The 16,475-nt window shown below is 42.8% G+C and overlaps 1 protein-coding gene across 1 annotated transcript in view; it reads right to left on the bottom strand.

Annotated features, from left to right (window-relative positions):
* The window catches only part of LOC311297698 (protein NLRC3-like), a 96,647-nt gene extending 80,447 nt beyond the window's left edge, over positions 1–16,200 (bottom strand). Inside the window, exon 1 of the mRNA XM_084420105.1 lies at positions 16,101–16,200. The gene's annotated coding sequence lies outside the window, so the exon portion shown is untranslated. The remainder of the gene's footprint in view (positions 1–16,100) is intronic.
* Positions 16,201–16,475: the final 275 nt, after the last annotated feature.

Raw genomic sequence — 16,475 nt, 5'->3', positions numbered from 1 at the left:
TAAGACGGTAGTTTCCAATAAATTACCTTGTCTTACATAGTTGTTGTTCATTGCTACACCCATTTATAGAGGGTTTATCAAATAATTTACCTTACACTTACCTGGTAACTACCCCGCAGGAACAGTTTTCCCTAATGTCATGGCACATACTGGGTATGTTCTTGCAAATGTTTTTACAATTTACTCAGTAAGTAAAGTGCAACTGTACTGTAAAATGAAGCCTTGTTTATTTCCATGGTATTACCGGAATTGTACCATATAACTTGATCATTCCCTTTTCCATATAGTCACACTTTTTTACCTCATATGTCCTGCAACGTTACCAAGGAAAACATGACAATTTACTCAGTAAGTAAAGTGAAACTGTACTGTAAAATGAAGCCTTGTTTATTTCCATGGTATTACCGGAATTGTACCATATCATTCCCTTTTCCATAGTCACATTTTTATTTATTTGTTTTCCTAGTATGTCCTGCAACGTTACCAAGGAAAACATGACAATTTACTCAGTAAGTAAAGTGCAGCTGTACTGTAAAATGAAGCCTTGTTTATTTCCATGGTATTACCGGAATTGTACCACATAACCTGATCATTCCCCTTTTCCATATAGTCACACTTTTTTACCTCATATGTCCTGCAACGTTACCAAGGAAAACATGACAATTTACTCAGTTAGTAAAGTGAAACTGTACTGTAAAATGAAGCCTTGTTTATTTCCATGGTATTACCGGAATTGTACCATATCATTCCCTTTTCCATAGTCACATTTTTTTTTTTTTTTTTTTTTTAGTATGTCCTGCAACGTTACCAAGGAAAACATGACAATTTACTCAGTAAGTAAAGTGCAGCTGTACTGTAAAATGAAGCCTTGTTTATTTCCATGGTATTACCGGAATTGTACCATATCATTCCCTTTTCCATAGTCACATTTTTATTTATTTGTTTTCCTAGTATGTCCTGCAACGTTACCAAGGAAAACATGACAATTTTCTTGGTAAGTAAAGTGTAACTGTACTGTAAAATGAAGCCTTGTTTATTTTCATGGTATTACCAGAATTGTACCATATAACCTGATCATTCCTTTATAGTATAGTACAACCTTTTCCATATAGTCACAATTTTTTACCTCGTATGTCCTGCAACGTTACCAAGGAAAACATGACAATTTACTCAGTAAGTAAAGTGAAACTGTACTGTAAAAGGAAGCCAATAGGTTACTGTCGTAACCCCGGTTCTCTGAAACATCGAGTGGAGAGATCCACCTATGGGAAGGGCATCCGGTACCTGACCTCTGTAGAAGCATCCAATTGCACCAAGTCTGGTTAACAGACAGAAGCGCGCAGCCAATGCCCGGTAAGGCCACACCCCCTTACCTAAGGCATATATACCCCAATGCGCGCTCATGTACCTCAGTAAGTATATTCGCTTCTCGTGCAGCAAGCGGGGCAAAGCTGGTGGATCTCTCCACTCGATGTTTCAGAGAACCGGGGTTACGACAGTAACCTATTGTTCTCTTTCATCATCTCGTTTCGAGATCCACCTATGGGAGACCTGGACAGCTCCCCGATTGCCCAATACACCTACAGTGAAATTCTGCAACCAGAGAAGGACGGTCACCTCCGAGAGGTGGTGCCTGACACGTCCTAAAAGAAAAACATGACCCTGCCAGCATAACGCCACGCTGACTGCAGTGGACAAGCAGAGCATGCACCATGCATGAGACACATACATGAAATTAGCCCCCCATTACCAATGCACATAGCTAAACCCAAGAAGGAATGCAAGTGTTTGGTGACTGGAATGGACATGACTGGCCCGCCCGTTCACTCCTTGTTGGATACCCAACGGAGCTTGAGGGAAAGGGTTAAGAGTGTGCCACCGAGGTTCTAGTGACATCTAACTGGTAGTAACGCACGAAGGTATGAGGAGAGGCCCAGCTGGCAGCGGAGCAGACGTCCTGCAGTGACACTCCCCTGAACAAAGCCCAAGAGGTGGCTAAGCCTCTTGTGGAATGAGCTCTGATGCCCTCTGGGGGCTGTACTCCCTTCGCTTCATACGCCATAGTTATCGCATCCACAAGCCAATGTGAGAGGCGTTGCTTCGAAATGGGACTCCCCCTGTGCGGAGGAGCCCATGAAACAAAGAGCTGGTCGCTCTTACGGAAAGCACTGGTCCTGGTCATATATGCTCGCAGAGCACGGACGGGACACAGAGCATTCAGCCTCTGATCCTCCGGGGAAGCGAAGGGTGGAGGGTGAAAAGCGGACAGCTCCAAAACCTCCGACGTGAACGCAGGGAAGCATTTCGGCATGAAGGCCGGGTTAGGCTTAAGAGAAACCTTATCTCCACTTAGATTTTAGAGAATTTAGCGCACGAGGAATGAACCGAGAGTGCGTGTAGCTCACTGACCCGTTTAGCAGATGCCAAGGCCAAGAGCAAAGCTGTCTTGAGGGACAGCAGCTTAAGGGAGATACTCCCCAGCGGCTCAAAGGGATGTAGAGACAGCGCTTCCAGCACCATGGAGAGGTCCCACTCCGGAACAAATCTCCTGGTGACCGGTAAAGAACGGCGTGCACCCTTCATAAACCTGCGGATTAGAGGGTGCTGCCCAACCGACGAGCCCTCAAAACCCACATGGCAGGCTGAAATCGCAGCCAGATAGACCTTAATAGTGGAAAAGGACCTGCCCTTCTCCATGAGGTCCTGCAGGAAACACAAAATATCGGGCACCGAGCACTGATAAGATGTGAGACCACGCCCATCACACCACCCCTCGAACACTTGCCACTTACCACCATACAGGGATCGCGTGGACGCGGCCCTGGCATTCTGGATCGTGGCAATTACACGCGGCGGGAGCCCCAGTGCATTTAGGTTCGTCCTCTCACGGGCCAGGCCCAGAGAGCCACCCTGTCCGGGTGGGGGTGGTAAATCTCCCCGTTGGCTTGGGACAACAGGTCCGTGCGAGGGGGGAGGCGCCATGGCTCGGCGTATAACAGAGGGATTATCTCTGCCAGCCACGGGGCTTTGGGCCACCTGGGTGCTATCAGAATAAGAGACAGGCCATGCTCCCTCACCCTGGCCAGTGTAGGAATTATAAGGCACAGGGGAGGAAAAGCATACAGCAGCACTTTGGGCCATGGGTGGGCCAGTGCGTCCGCCCCGAGGGGCGCGTCCACGTCCTTTAGCGAGAAGAACATAGGACAATGGTGGTTTTCGCGCGAGGCGAATAGATCTACGGCTGCCTGTCCGAATCTCGCCCATAAAATCTCCACTATCTGCGGGTGAAGACGCCAATCCCCGTAGATTGGGTTTCCCCTCGATAGCAGATCCGCGCCTCTGTTCAGAATGCCCGGAACATGAGTCGCGCGTAATGACAGAAACACCCGTCTGCTCCACACCAAAAGCTTGTACGCTAGAGCGTGGAGTTTCGACGAGCGCATGCCGCCCTGACGGTTGATATAAGCCACTGCCGTGGTATTGTCGCACCGTACTAGAACGTGATGTCCCTGCAGGCGAGGCAGAAAATGATTTAGAGCTTTCCAGATGGTCAGGAGCTCTAAATAATTGATGTGCGCTGAACGTAGTCTGCTCGGCCACAGACCGTTCACCGTTCTGCCTTCCTGGGTGGCTCCCCAGCCTGTTAAGGACGCATCTGTCGTCATAACTTTCCGCATCGTAACCGTCCCGAGGGGGGTTCCCCGTGCGTAAAAGTCCTCGCTCTCCCAATGACGCAGGGCCGCCGAGCAGGCGCGCGTCACCGTAACTGAGCGGCAGAGATCGTGAATCGGGCTGAAATGTAGTGACAAAACCCATTTCGTGAACGCTCTCATTCTCAGTAGACCCAATGGCACCACCTGGATAGATGAAGCCATGAGACCCTGCAGCCTGAGGCATGTACGGTATTGTACTCTCGCCCCTTCTCTGAAACGAGACAGACAGTCCATCAGAGAGCGAACGCGCTCTTGAGAGAGACGCGCTCGCATGGAGACTGAGCTCAATTCCAAGCCCAGGAAAATGACATTCTGACTGGGAGTCAGATTGCTCTTCCTCATATTCACATTGAAACCGAGGGATGTGATGTGCGCGAGTACCCGGGTGGTGTCCCGCGACACACTCTCCTTCGATTCGGCTATGATGAGCCAATCGTCTATGTACGTCAGAATTCTCAGCCCTGATAGTCTCAGGGGCGTCAAACCCGCTTCCGCACATAAACAGAACGTTCGGGGACTCAAACTGAGCCCGAACGGCAGAACTGTAAATTCGTAACATGTGCCTTGGTAGGCGAAACGAAGATACTTCCTGTGTGGGGGGTAAATGCTTACGTGAAAGAAAGCGTCTCTCAGATCGACTGATGTGAACCAGTCGTTCTGTTTTATGGCGCGGGCGAGAGAGCCTTGTGTCAACATTCTGAACTTGTATTTCCTCAAGTGCTTGTTCAACACTCGAAGATCCAATATGGGGCGGGGTGGGCCGCATTTCTTTGGAACAAGGAAATACCGGGAATAAAAACCCTGGTTTACCAGATTGGGTGGTACCCTCTGAATCGCTCCCTTGCTTAGGAGAGAGGAGATTTCCTCTTTCAGAATGTGCACGGCGTTTTCCTCTGTGTGAGAAGAGAGAACACCGTTGAAATGTGGAGGTCTCATTGCAAACTGCAGCCTGTAACCCTTGGTTACGGTACGCAACACCCACTCGGGAGCTGAAATGGCCTGCCAAGCCGCTTCGTGGCTCGCGAGCGCCCCCGCTCGGGCTGGAGCGGAGCTGTGAGCGTCCAGGTGGTTTGTCAATGATGCAATGCCGCCATCCAGTGGGCACACTGGGGGCGGCATGCATGGATTCGGAGGAATTTCCTCTTTCTGCAATGAGATGGGATCTCTCTGCAGAGAGGGGATTTCCCTCCGAAACGAATTTATGTGATTCGTGTTTTTTTGAATTGTGTGTGTTTTGTGCTGGACATGCACTTGGGCCGAAGCCTTTATTGAAAACGTGAGGGGAACAGAGGGCGAGTGGTGCTTTGGTGCCACTACACATGAACGTAACCTCACAGAGTGCCCCCTGAACGTGGGGGGAAAACACACACTTGCACCCGCGAACTGGGCAGTCTCGCGGCGCGGTGAGCCGAGGGCACCCCTGGGTCTTTTCGACGGGGGTCCTGAACAAAGAGGGGAGTCCGACGGGTTTGTGACCCGCGACTGCAGACTCGAAGCCCCCATCGGAAGAACGTCAGGCAGGCCGCTTACGTTTCGAGTCGGTAGAAGTGGGGTTAGCCTGTCTCCCGGCCGCGGCCGCGGGGGGATTAGACTTTCCCCAGCGCTTGGCCGGCGCTGGGGCTTGCTGCAGTGGTGGAGGGATGCTGCGGGGTTTTTCCTTGCCCTGAGCAAACTGTCGACCTATGGCAGGTGGGTTAGGCCCACACGCAGGGGGCACCTGGCGTGGGGCAGCCTTCCTGGGAAGGCACAGCTTAAACGCCTCATCTTCTTTCTTCTTATCATCGCACCGTTGTTGCATCAGTGCGACGGCGGGACCGAATAGAGCCCGGCCGGGCTCCACCGGCGCGCCTGCGATGCGCCGCTTCTCGCTGTCTGGCAGTCCTGACAGATTGAGCCACAGCGCGCGCTCTCCCACTACGGAAAGCGCCATGGAGCGCCCGCAAGCTTGGACGGCCTGCCGGGCGTTACGGAGAACGAGGTCGTTCACCGTGAGGATTTCCTTCCAGAGGGTATCCGAAGGATTTCCTTTCGCCAGCTGCTGTCCTAGTTCCTCGAGAATCTCCGCCTGGTAGGCGGAGAGGAGGGAAGAAACGTTCAGCGCCCTGACAGCCACGGCCGACGATTTATACGTGGCTTGGTGAATGGAAGCAGCAAAACGGTCCATCTTGTTAGGCAGGACCGGCTTAGGCGGGGCGAGTAGCCCACCCTGAGCGGGGTTAAGGTGTCTGGCGATGGACGGCTCGACAGCGGGGGGGTCGCCCATACCGTGAGCCGCCATATCCTTAGCCTCGAGTCCCGAGAGACCGTGTCTGAAGTCGAGCGGGTCGCTCCAGTACGTTCTCATGTGCTTAGCGCACGCCGGGAGAATGGGGAAGAGTTGTTTCCTCGGGCCGGGAGGGGGTCCCAGCACTTTCCCATCATAAATGTCCCTCTCCTGGTCGGTGACGTTCTGGGGAGTTGGCCACTCAACGTTGAGACGAGCGGCCGCTCGCTCACACACTTCCAGGAGAACGGCTTGTGGTAAAGCCGTGTGGGCCGTGCTAGCCTGGGGAACACCGGAGGGCGGGATGGCCTCCTCGTCCTCGGAGACCCCAAGGATAGCCGCATCATCCTCCTCGCCAGAACCGGCCGGTTCGTGGACGAGAGCGAGGCCGCCCTCCTCGAAGATGTCCTCTTCGGGGAAGGCGGGATTGGGCTGGTCAGCCCAAACGAACTGAGTCGCGCCCCGGGAGGCCCCCGGTAGCGCGTCATCACCGTGTCCTCCGTCCGAGTCCGAAGTTTGGGAGAGCTCGGCGCACTGTGTCACAGCTACCTTAAAACGGCGCTTCAGCAGCTTCCTCGGCAGCCTTAGACAAAGGCTGCAATTCTCAGGATACTCCAAGGCTTCGCGAGCATGCTTCGGACCCAAGCAAACCACGCACAGCTGGTGAAGGTCCTTCGCGGCAATAAGGGCTCCACACGCGGCCGGGCAGGCCCGTGATAGGGAGTCCCCCGACGAGGCGGCAGGCTTGGACAGCGACATATCCGCAAAAAAGCTGGAGAAATCCGTGGCGGGCAGCCGTTATAGGAGGAAAACGGAGATGGAGAGCGTGGGCGGCTCCGAATGCAACGCAGCAACAGTTGAAAACACGACTGTCACGTCCGGCGGAGGCTGATCGAGTCGATATGTCCTCCTGCAGACACGCGGTGAGCAGTGTGTAAAATTTCACTGAGCTGGGTAATACAGAGATCGCGAGAAGCGAATGACAACTGAGGTACATGAGCGCGCATTGGGGTATATATGCCTTAGGTAAGGGGGTGTGGCCTTACCGGGCATTGGCCTCGCGCTTCTGTCTGTTAACCAGACTTGGTGCAATTGGATGCTTCTACAGAGGTCAGGTACCGGATGCCCTTCCCATAGGTGGATCTCGAAACGAGATGATGAAAGAGAACTTTTTATTTCCATGGAATTACTGGGATCTTACCCTATAATCTGTTATAGCTACGTAACTGTAGCTATTACAGATTATAGGGTAAGATCCCAGTAATTCCATGGAAATAAAAAGGCTTCCTTTTACAGTAACGTTCCAGTTTCACTTTACTTACTGAGAATGTTCAACGTGATCTCATGAGAATACGTGTGTATTTTTACGTAAAGTGTAATTCTACCATACGTACATTTACTTACGTTTTATACACACAGAAACGTATAGTATTTACAGCACTAAAACGTAAAATGTTTGCATTAACAGCACAAAAACATAAATTATTTACGTATGAACAACTCTATACCGACGTATTTGTACGCATTCTTATTTATGCATATTAAAATCGTGGCATTAATGTTTTGACTCTATTGCATTCAAATGTCTTATCAATTACGTTTTCAGTCGCATTTATGCAGTTTACTCAAGAAATAGACTAATAACATTTCGCTCTGTTCGTGCCTTCTGCTGCAAACTCGTTTCGGAGGATTAGCCTACATGCAGTTAAACAAGAATACACTTTAAAACCTTAAAAATACCTTATTTAATCGTTTAACCATTTTAATATTTAGTTTATTTACAGTGAGACACAAAATGCGTTTTTTCCAATAGAACAATAATACACCAAAACCCAACATAAATTCACAAAAGACATCAATTTTATTATAGCCTACTTGATATAATCCAAATCTTTAGAATCCATACGTTTGCAAGAAAGAGATCCAAATTCAGCCCTTTATCCAGTGAGTGATCTTCATCTCCATTTCACAGGCTTTAACAACAGCGCAGTCTGTAACTGTCAAATCCCGCGGACCCGCGCTCGTTGATGAATTCAAATTCAAAAATTGCGCCCTCAAGAAGCGTTACGACATGTTTTACGGCAGTGATATCAAACGCTCATTGGCTCTCGCCTGTTCGTCTATGTTCGTCACAGATTGCGACATGTCGTATTTCAGTCGGTAAACTATATTTGAAATGGAGAAGCGCGCGCGCCTTCACACAGAGCGAAGCCGGATTAACATTTTCATGGATTAATCATTTAAATTCTGCTCTGTAAATTACCTCATTCAAAATTATTATATACTGAAAGAGAGGACTGTGACTGCAACACATCGTCATGTGAACGACTTTTGGTACCGGTTTTGACATTTTCGCAATAAATAAATTATTGTGATTACACGTATGTTGTTTTTCTTCATAACTGTAGCCTATGTAGTTTTCTATCTTTGAAAATTACGTGTTAATACTACGTATAAACAATGAGACCAGGCTGGAATGTTTTAGTTAAGTTGCAGAACACACGGTAAAAGTTTGTGATTTCAAAAATGTTTAAGCAGTAGCAAAGGATGTGGTAAGAGTCTGGTAATACCATGGAAATAAACAAGGCTTCCTTTTACAGTACAGTTGCACTTTACTTACTGAGTAAATTGTCATGTTTTCCTTGGTAACGTTGCAGGACATATGAGGTAAAAAAAAAAAAAAATATGTGACTATGGAAAAGGGAATGATATGGTACAATTCCGGTAATACCATGGAAATAAACAAGGCTTCCTTTTACAGTACAGTTGCACTTTACTTACTGAGTAAATTGTCATGTTTTCCTTGGTAACGTTGCAGGACATATGAGGTAAAAAATTTTGACTATATGGAAAAGGGAATGATATGGTACAATTCCGGTAATACCATGGAAATAAACAAGGCTTCATTTTACAGTACAGTTTCACTTTACTTACTGAGTAAATTTTCATGTTTTCCTTGGTAACGTTGCAGGACATACGAGGTAAAAAAATGTGACTATATGGAAAAGGGAATGATCAAGTTATATGGTACAATTCCGGTAATACCATGGAAATAAACAAGGCTTCATTTTACAGTACAGTTGCACTTTACTTACTGAGTAAATTGTAAAAACATCTGCAAGAACATACCCAGTATTTAAGATGTGCCATGACATTATGAAAAACTGTTCCTGCGGGGTAGTTACCAGGTAAGTGTAAGGTAAATTATTTGATAAACCCTCTATAAATGGGTGTAGCAATGAACAACAACTAAGACAAGGTAATTTATTGGAAACTACGTCTTAATTTCAAGATAGTAATAAATAAACATGGACTGTTACCAACATAACCCTAGGATAACTACAAACCTAACTTGAATTGATGAGTAATACTGGAGGTGTTTCTAAAAATTGGCTGCCTACATTCTGAGGAAGTACACAATTAAATCGGAGTTATTACCAACCTAAACAGGTAACAAGTACACAGTACTTTGTTGAGTTGATATTTAACAGTGGTGTTTTTTTCCCTGGTAGTTTCTCTGTAATTGCATACTAATCACCTTAAGTAATTACACACTAAAATACTATAATTTACCATATGCTTACCAGGTAAATACCTAGTAATTAGTTTGTAGTTTCTCTGCATTTACATACTTGTTACCTGTGGTAATTACCAATAAACAACTATAAATTACCATGTATTTACTAGGTAAATACCTAGTAATTAGGGGACTGTAAAATAAAGGGTTACCGATATTTCTACTTTTGTATGTGTCCACTTACAATCAAATCAAAACATTGTGCTTTTGTAAAATAAAGAAAATAAACAGGGTGTGCGTTCTGCCTCTCAGTCGCGGTGAACTTTTTTTTCTTGAGCACGTCTATAAACTCAGCGAATACTTGTCACACATTTATGAGCCATATACCTTTATAAACATTTAAGTGTGTACTTTTAAATGATCGGATTCAAACTGAAAACAAATATTCTTTGTTTAAGTAATTTGTATAAAACCAACAAGATGTCCAGCTTCTCAAACGCTTCCTAATTACTTTTAATTTGAACACGCCCACTCGTATGGGGCGCCGTTTGTAAAGCGGCTCACGCTGAAAATAACAGCAACATTTTGTCACATTTAGCTTCAAACAATGTTTAAAAAACTGGTATGAATTTTTGACGGTCACTTTTTAGCACATTTACAACAATATTTGTCAACTCAGAGATATTTTAAATAGTTAAATCTAAATATTAAATGTTACACCTAAATGTTAAATGTTAAATCTAAATGCTAAATCTAAATCTAAATGTTAAATCTAAATCTAAATGCTAAATCTAAATCTAAATGTTAAATCTAAATCTAAATGTTAAATCTAAATCTAAATGCTAAATCTAAATCTAAATCTAAATGTTAAATCTAAATGTTAAATCTAAATCTAAATGTTAAATCTAAATCTAAATGTTAAATCTAAATCTAAATGTTGAATCTAAATGTTAAATCTAAATCTAAATCTAAATGTTGAATCTAAATGTTTCGGGTGAAACTAAATATTTAACTAATATGCAAATTCAAAATGCCGGTAACCGGAAGTGCCAAAATAAAAGCGCGAGTAAGTCAGTGTGTGTTTATAGCATGGTTTAGTGTCAAATAACGAATAAAAACCATCTCATTCGAGGAAATGGTCTCTCTTGGACATGGATTATCGTAATAACTACCTAAAATAATAAACACGTTTGGAGAAACTGTATTTGAAGAGTAGGCTAGTGTCACTTTTATGAAAAGTGCAGGACTTATGACCTGTAGGCTGTAGCCATAATAGCCAGCCACGAGGGGGCTCACTTTGACTGAATGTCATGTCATCACTCTGAAATCATATGCAAATACAGTTTCTCCAAACGTGTTTATTATTTTAGGTAGTTATTATCACGATAATCCATGTCCAAGAGACCATTTCCTCGGATGAGATGGTTTTTATTCGTTATTTGACACTAAACCATGCTATAAACACACACACTGACCTCCTCGCGCTTTTATTTTGGCACTTCCGGTTACCGGCATTTTGAATTTGCATATTAGTTATATATTTAGTTTCACCCGAAACATTTAGATTCAACATTTAGATTTAGATTTAGATTTAACATTTAGATTTAGATTTAGATTAACATTTAGATTTAACATTTAGATTTAGATTTAACATTTAGATTTAACATTTAGGTTTAGATTTAGATTTAACATTTAGATTTAGATTTAGCATTTAGATTTAGATTTAACATTTAGATTGAACATTTAGATTTAGATTTAGATTTAACATTTAGATTTAGATTTAGATTTAACATTTAGATTTAGATTTAACATTTAGATTGAACATTTAGATTTAGATTTAACATTTAGATTTAGATTTAACATTTAGATTTAGATTTAACATTTAGATTTAGAATTTAGATTTAGATTTAACATTTAGATTTAGATTTAACATTTAACATTTAACATTTAGGTGTAACATTTAATATTTAGATTTAACTATTTAAAATATCTCTAAGTTGACAAATATTGTTGTAAATGTGCTAAAAAGTGACCGTCAAAAATTCATACCAGTTTTTTTAAACATTGTTTGAAGCTAAATGTGACAAAATGGTGCTGTTATTTTCAGAGTGAGCCGCTTTACAAACGGCACCCCATACACTCGCGCAAAAGATATTCACATGCAAATCTCCACATGGAACGCGAACGCGCTCATTACCTCAACAACAAAACACCAAAACACTTCACAAGTCTCTGCTTTTCGTCGAGTTTGAAAGACGTGCCGTGAGCTTACATTGGATTTAGGCTACCTCAGAAGAAGAAGAACGCGATTTGAAGACAAGAAAGATGTAAGGTAAGAAATTCTTACATATTAGTTTGTTATTGTTGCATAAATTTCACATTGCAGTTGAACTGTTGCTAGATATATGGTGAATATTATAATATTTAGACCCGTGTTTACTGTTACTGTGTTTGTGGATATCTGCTCAAACGTAGATATGTATATGGTAACCATAATGTTTTATATTTGAGCCGATCGCGTTTGAATGTATCATATTTGATACATTCGAAAAGCAAAACGCACCAAACGGCTTCATGTTTTTACTATTATCTCATTTCATATCATCATAACGAATGGAAACATTTGAAGTAACATGATAATCAATATATTTTTCTCTAGCTTAGTTGTTACTGAAATATTTTGGAAGATTTATAGGCTGCTATGGTTATTGTTATTATTATTTTATGCAGCACTGCGCATAGCCTATATGCCTACAAGGCACAACAAACCTGGTGTTCATTATATTATTGTTGGAAACATTTGTGTGTGTGTGTGTTTGTGTGTGTGTGTGTGTGTGTGTGTGTGTGTATTCTGTGATTTTTAAAAAGCAATTTTAACCAGAAAAATCTAAAATGTATTCCCAAAATCGTGCAGGCCTTTCTCTTGATATCAGTATGTTCACTTTTTTTTTTTTTTTTCAGGGCCCAGATGCCACTGAGTCCTGCTGACTTCAACATTCACACGAGTCTCTGTACATGAACATAATAAAGTGAAAATCAAACACCTTGGAAATGAAAGGTATGTACAATGTTTTTAGGAATGGCACAAAGGTCTCTGTCTTTGGATCATTGGTTATCTTTGGATTATGTTGTGTTGTAAATAAATCAAACAATCTAAAAGCCATTCTTTTTTAAATCTCCTCATTCTTTGTGCAAGGTTGCTCAGAATGATAGGGCCTGATAGCTCCTAATAGGGCAGTTAGAGGAGGGTCTTTGTCTTTCTCAGGTGTGAAAAGCTTACATATTAATGAGCTCCCGCATAAAGCTTTGTGGCACAAAACACGTCGTAAAAATTTTAAATCAATATATTGTCTTATCTGAATGAGCAGTCAGGGTGATTTTCACATCGTTTTAGAGCAAATATTCTAGGCTACGTCATACAATTTTCAAAAGTCTTGTGAAGAAATAATCAGTATGGGTTTCATGGCCTTATTTCAGTGAGAATTTTTTTTGTATTTTCACAAACCACGCATAAATGTCATTATCTCAAAACTACAAACTTTTACATACATGCTGCTGATATATTATTGTAGCAGAATTTGTGCTGAATACAGTGTAATCAGACTTTAGCCATGAAAATGTCACAAGTAACAGAAAGAAGCACAAATGTCAGAGCATGTCAGAACACCTCCAGGGCCCAGAAAACAGCTCAGACCCCAGAGGGTTAAGTCTGTTTGACGCACCCACCGCTAGCCTAGCTTAGCACAAAGACTGGATGTAAATGGCTACAGCTATAATCCCAATAAGTGACAAAATAACACCAACATTTTCCTATTTACATGTTGTGATTTGTATAGTCACAGTGTGTACAAATAACAAGGTCATATGAGACACAGACATTTTTTAAATGTTTAAATACTGGGAACTATTTTCTCAGAAGGCAAAGCACTGCTACTTGGGCGGAGTAATGAGCGCAGCACCCGAGAAGCGCCGTTATGGAGCAGAGAGTTCGCTCAGAGTTGGAGTAATAGAGTCAGCAATTACTAGACAGTAAATGCAAAGTTTACAATCATGGGTGTTCGCTGTATTGTAAAGAGCTGCAACAATAAACAGGGGAATTCCAAACCAAAACGCTGACCTGATGAATCAATGGCTACTTGCTCTGGATATAGATCCAAACACACCTGTAAACATCATCAAGGACTATCGCGTTTGCTCAGAACATTTCACTGAGGATGACTATTTTGAAAAAATGGAATTTGCCACACAGACCATGAAACGTGTACTGAAGGATAAGTTACGGCCATCCCATCGATAGTAAAGACAGGACAAAGTGGATCACCTGCGGCTGCGGTAAGTGTCCCGTTATGTTTTTAGATGACTAGCCTACTGTTACAGTGCCATTAGCTAACATTAACGTTAGATGTAATGTAACCTTCGTGACACTATTACATGAATAGGGTGCTCACTACTATCACAGTTGTTCCCGGGCTCCATGTATCCCCTGTAATGTTAGTATTGGGTTGTCACAAACGCGCTCTATCGCCCCAGTAACGAATAAGCGGCGCTAAAGGTAACTTTCAGGACTGAAGTCTTCAACTTGCTAATGAATTGGAGGGGGTATGGGCAGTTTTCATTTTTGAGAAACAGTGACCTTGTTTGTGAAATAGTAGGCTACTCCCGTTCTGATTCTCCCCTTGACCTCAGTCTGTTCGGCACTGTCTATCAGCTTCCAAAGTTTGTAACTCCTCGTCTGTGTATTCTGGCTCAAAACGATATGGTTCTGGATCTTGGTTTGATACCAAATAAAAATCCTCTGACAATTCCTCAAAGTCAGCCATGATCACGAATCACGTTCGCTACTAGCTAGTTACGTTGGTTTTGTTGACGGAACGGCGCTTCTCGGATGCTGCGCTCATCACTCCGCCCAAGTAGCAGTGCTTTGCCTTCTGAGAAAATAGTTCCCAGTATTTAAACATTTAAAAAATGTCTGTGTCTCATATGACCTTGTTATTTGTACACACTGTGACTATACAATTAACAACATGTAAATAGGAAAATGTTGGCGTTATTTTGTCACTTATTGGGATTAGTATGCTAGCTGTAGCCATTTACATCCAGTCTTTGTGCTAAGCTAGGCTAGCGGTGGGTGCGTCAAACAGACTTAAAGCACGCACGAAGATGAAAAAGGTATGTATGGACTTTATCTAACTCTGAGGGATACGGTGAATAAGCTAAAGTCCCAAAAAGTCGAAGTGTTCCTTTAAATACTCACTCATTTCTCATCTCCTTTGTCAGATCGTTGTTGAAGTCTTCCGTGCTCTGTGCGTGTGTGTGTGTGTGTCCGTGTGTGTGTCCGTGTGTGTGTCCGTGTGTGTCCGTGTTTTCCAGGTCCTGTGATACGTCTCCAGTTTATACTTCCTTGTTCCTGTTCGGTGTTTTCCGTGGATGTCGTTCTATGTCTGGATATTATCATCATTACCAACGCACTCAAAACACTTCACTTCATCTGCACCACTGTTGACCATCAAAGTCCCTGCGCCACCCATCAGCTACTTCATCTTTTACCTTCTGAACTATTGTCTTCAATAAACGAGTTTACTTGCAATTGCTTCCTGTCGTCAGTTATGACAACCCAGGCACGGAGGGAAGATAGCACCGTCCTTTTTCTTGTTCGGAAACCTGTGGACCTCGATGTCCTGACAGTGACAGGCCATAATTCACAATAATTTACCACGACGATGATTAATTGAAATACAATAACCACCGAAAACACACTGAATCACGACCGCTTCTACTGAATACCAAAATAGTCTGCCAGCAGCAGCTCTTTGTTTTCAAGTAGCAGGGAATTCACGTGGAACCGCCGCGTCTGCACTGAGCAAAGTACGCAGAGCCCGGCAAACGACTCCCTCTCGTGACGTAATATGACGCAATTTTGAAAAAAAAAAACTTTTTTCTCAACACGGTCAAGGAAACTGTCACGTTTTCTACTAAATTTGTGCCCTTATGTCTTGCAAAACAATTTTTAATCCTGCATTACCTTTTCATATGGTATTTTCATACAAGGTTATATATTAATTTTGAAGAAAAAACCCCTGCAATATGCCCTTTAATTTTTGTTCCAAAGATAAACAAATCCTGTTTCTCACTTTCTCCACAGATTCAAAGTTCAGAAGCTGTTTGTGTGCTAATGCTTTGAGAACATTATTAAAGACCTGATAACTTTGAGAGAACCTCACAAGCTAAAGTTTTTTTTTGTTAAAAAGTTATGATATATTTTTTTTTCTTTTGTTTATTCTTCAGTTTTGTTTAGATTCACTGCATTACACTCACACAGTCACGTATAAATGGATTTATAATATCCGTATTACTACATTTAAATCCATTATTATTTTTTATTCATATTTTATCGCAGATATTTTGTTTTCTCAAAATCACAACATTAAACAGGCAGTTAACAAATGATAAACACTCAAAGAGAATAAATGTTAAGTCTATGTTAAATATATCTTGTAATAATCTAAAAGCCAAGTCATATTTATTTATTTATTTTACTCATTCACTTCACCTTGAAAGCAAATATGATCCATGTGTCCCAGTGCACTGAAATATTTAAAGTACTTACTATTTTGACGTTTGTTCTCCGTTAATATATCATGTTTTCTCCTTCACGGCACAGCCTGAAAAACACCTTCAGTTGAACTAAACTTTGTGTTCAGAAAAGAGTATGTAATCTAACAGGTTTTTCTGGATTCGGCACATGACCTACTCTGACTGGAGAGAGAAAATAAACCACAGAATAGCACTATCAGTCCCTGAAAATCAAATTATTCTTATTCATGTTCTCAAATCAAAACATACATATACTCTGTCAAATATAGGGTAAGTGTTACAATCACGGCTGAAGCAGGATCCAAGTAGTGATGGGACATTTGAACCGAGGCGTCGGAGCGTGTGTCGAGAAAAAGTGGGCGTGCCAGATGAAGCCGCGATTCGAGGC

This window comes from Rutilus rutilus, assembly GCF_951802725.1.
Source record: "Rutilus rutilus genome assembly, chromosome: 9".
Lineage (NCBI taxonomy): Eukaryota > Metazoa > Chordata > Actinopteri > Cypriniformes > Leuciscidae > Rutilus > Rutilus rutilus.
This window is presented reverse-complemented; position numbering and strand designations above follow the sequence as displayed.